We start from the raw sequence: 4,172 nt of genomic DNA, 5'->3' as shown, positions 1-4,172 counted from the left end.
TCCACAATCTAGCAGTGTCAGTGGGTATTTTTATCTTTAATTTGTTTTTTCATTTAATATTTTTGCATGGATGGTGGTGCAAACAAACACATATTAGAATGTTCATACAAGGTCAAAGTAAAACAGGCGGTACAGCAAAGGAATATGACTGCAAGGGGGTATAAGCTGACAGCTTATAAAATCAGTTAATAACAACAGGTCTCTTATATGTGTTAACCAGTGTTTAGTACAGATTTATGCTAAGAACTAACCGAGTTACAAAATAATGTTTTTCTCCTGCAAGTAGGGGTTTCATTTTGGTGTCCTAGAACACCTGAGGGCTTGCATTTACATGGCCACATTTCAAGCTCCATCACTCATAGATCTATTGCATGACCTCCTTGACCTGTGGGGTTGGTGTAATATTTTTTGCATCATAATGAAATTAGCTTGCACTTATTTTGTGTTAACCTATGCATTGAATTACTGCATGGATGGTATGGAATAGCTCCCTATATATGAATATACAGAACAATACTGACATCTAGTGGTCATACCATATACTACCCAAAATAGAACCTATCCTATTCTATCTGCACTGTGTAGAAATAAAACAACCACTGATGTAGTTTATTTAAAACTGGAAAAAAAATTAGCATAAAAGTGGAATAGTTGCTAGACCAGCCAATCAGGTGTCATGAAAAAAAGAACTATATTTGGTCACTGTGGTTATATTAGTTCTATTTTTGCTTTCTTTTTTTTTGGTTTAACTAAATGCGCCCCCTACTGGACAGAAAAATAGAAACCTCTATTCACTACTGAGCTGGACCACTTGCCTTGCTTAGGGATTTTACAAAGATTCCAGGGGATTGTTATATTAAACCCATACATTTCCCAAATGTCCAAGGTTATTAAAATGGACCTAATTTATTAAAGCTCCACGAGACTGGAGAAGATAGACTATAATGGGAGAACCTAGGTGATCCATAAAACCTGGAATGGATTGCTTAAAAATAATTTCCTGTTATATGCCAAATGTTTTCAACCCTTGACCAAATCAATTAGAGATTTGCTGGATTACCCAGGTTCTCTCATGATAGTCTATCTTCTACAAGTTTTGGAGAGCTTTAATAAATCAGGCACCATGTATAAGGTATTTCCCAAGGTGTAACACTAAACTCTACAATCAATTTTTTTTTTAGGATAAAAGCACTATCCTGCACGATCTGTATACCCCAAACAGGAAAGGAGATCACACACTCTTTGTTCCCATTTAGCTTCCTTTCAGACTTGTGGTTAAAAACCGTGCCGATAGTTGTTTCCAGATGCTTCCCTTTGAATACGATGCTGTCAACTGCAGCTTTTGACAACGGCTTTGCTGTGAGTTTGCAGTGCAAAAATAAGGAAAAACACCCCAGAAGTGACATGCCCCTTCCAGGAACCACAATCCACTACACGGCAGCCATGTTCAAACATATTCACATAATGGGTATTAAATGGCCCTTAACTGTATCACAATAGTATTATGTGGTCTAAAGAATTTTCATTCTCCATTGATGGACACCTTATTAGCTTGTATAGGGGTTATCTCCCAACCTAAAAAAACATTGGCAGTTTACTTGGCTTTTGACTATACTAGTCCTAAAATGTGTGTGGCCTAAAAGATTGGTGGTCAACCAAAGGATCCCCTTTACCCACATTCACAGCTTTGTGTATTAGAAAACCTACATTTACCCACATTATCACATCATGCCACTGCATTCCATTGAGACATGTTTTTGCAGCAATTGATCCCTGTCTAAAGAGCTTTTCATAGCAGTCCATGTTACAGGATGGGATAGAGTAGTGCGTGACAATATATCATTGTTTATTGATTAATTTTATTTCTTTTTATTCTTTTAATTGTCACACCTTCATATTGTGCCTGGCAGCTTGCACTGCCCTTTGGTTGTACCAAGCACAATATCTGGGGAGCCAGCTAACCTACCTGCATGTTTTTGGAGGTGTGAGGGAAACCAGGGAGAACATGTTTTTTTTTTTTTGTCTCTTTTTAAAGATGTGGCTTTAATGTATTGTCTTTAATCAATAAAATATAATGAAGTACCTGGAATCATTAAAAAGCAGACCTTGAGGTCAAGGTAAAATTGAAGTCATCGGTCTGGAGGAAGCATTTTCTTTGTCTTTACCATTGATCAGACTGTGACCTTGTAACTTTGTAGCAAGCAATACAGCAAGTGTATGACAACAAAAACCGATCCATTAGGAACAAACTACGCAGACACCATGATTTACATGATGGAAGCATTTCTGTGTCAGTGTCTCAGTCCAAGAAGTTGATGCTGAAAACAGATAATGTCTGAGGAAAGATGGTACTGCCCTTCTTGATATAGAGTTTGGGAATAAAAGTACCATTTCTGTGTTTGCAGATAACACTAAACTATGTAATGGAAAAAAAAAGCTGGATGATTTCTAGAAGCACAGAATATAACTGGGTATTAAGGATTTAAAATAAAGATAACAGACTGTTGATACAGGGAACATCCGAATGTCTCATGGAATCAGGAAGGAATTTTTTTCCCCTATTAGAGTAAATAGTACAAGGGTTTTTTTTTGCCTTTCTCTGGACCAACTATGTCCATGAGGTTTAATATCTAGGATTGTTTATTTCCCTACTGGTTGAATTTGATGGACTTATGTCTTCTTTCAACCTGACCTACTATGTAAAAGACAAATAAATAAAGGAATATGCACCCATATTACACTTGTGTAATACAACCCGTGTAAGGACTAGTACACACAACAGATCTGCTGTCAATTTTGTGCTCAGCTGACTGTTCCATTCAAATTTACCCATAAAGAGACACGCACATGTACGATATGCTTCTAAAAAAGTGATCAGAAATCTGGTTTAATTGATTGCTCATACATACAACTCAGTTGGGATTTACAAACATATCTGTTTGCCTCTGTCCAAAATATTAGTTGATTACCAGTAGTCATCTACTGAATCCACTTCTGCATCTCATGCAATGTATCTCCAATACCTAACAGTGGTTATAAGGAAGTCATCATTCTCAGCTTTTTTGTAATCTCTGACTAACTGGAGAATGTCCAAAGACCCTCACAGGTTTCTGTAAGGTTACATTTATTGAATATTATGTGTGCTCCCTGGATGTCAGGGCCTGAACTTGTGGTCCCCATAGCAAGTAGGTCGACCGCTACTGAATTCAGCAAACCTTAAGCTTCACATGGCACATAACAGTCACCTGAGACAAGCAAGACTGTATGTGACGTGTACAATGATCAGGAATAATTGCTGCGCATTTCTATGGCTTGCTCGCTATGAGTACAAAACTCGTTCCTTCAATCATGAAAAATCGTACCTAGTGAAAATCATGTGACCAGACATCCATACAAGGCTTAGCACAATCCCAACCACTGCTGGGGAGATTTCCATCATTTCCTGTCTTAGTAAATATCCAGGTAGTAATAAAAGATTCTCTCCATGTGATTCACAGGCAATAAAAACATATTTGAGGTTCTAGCTTCAAGTTGAAAACACTTTGAAAAAAAAAATGGGAAAATATCTCATTCTTAAAAACATATATGTGAAATTGTCTAGGCCAAAGTCTTTCTAAATATAATGTTTGCTTTTCATAGCCGTCCATTAATTAGTTGACCAGGGAACAGATGGTGTGCAGGGCCATGCAGTATATGCCAATCCTGATTTCTGTGATGATTTATAATGAAAAGGCAAACAGCTTGTTTACCACTTTCTGAAATCTGATGGACTCTTTTACATGGTGGCAATCTGTACTTTGACCTTCATATACTGTAGAATTAAAACTGCAGTGGTGGTTAGAAACTCTATTTACCCAAAGAGAGTACCTGATTTGTATATTTGAAAGGGGCATACATGGCCTGTTTAGTTCCATTGCAACCATATACACTACTATTCAAAAGTTGGGATTGCTTGCAATATGGGCATGTGCATCAAACAGCATTCGTTACTAATTTAATGGCTTAATGGGGCTAAAGTCTACTTTATAAATGCAGTGGCTCTAGTAAAACCTGCACTAAATACAGATAGTCATGAATGAACTGGAGGTCATTTATAAAAGCAACAATGATGTCACAACAATGTGAAGAGTTGACTCTTTATATATTGAGCACTAAAGCTGCGTACACACTTG

Source organism: Pyxicephalus adspersus, chromosome 2, assembly GCF_032062135.1.
Source record: "Pyxicephalus adspersus chromosome 2, UCB_Pads_2.0, whole genome shotgun sequence".
NCBI lineage: Eukaryota > Metazoa > Chordata > Amphibia > Anura > Pyxicephalidae > Pyxicephalus > Pyxicephalus adspersus.
The sequence above is the reverse complement of the archived record's forward strand: the minus strand, read 5'-3'. Positions refer to the sequence as shown.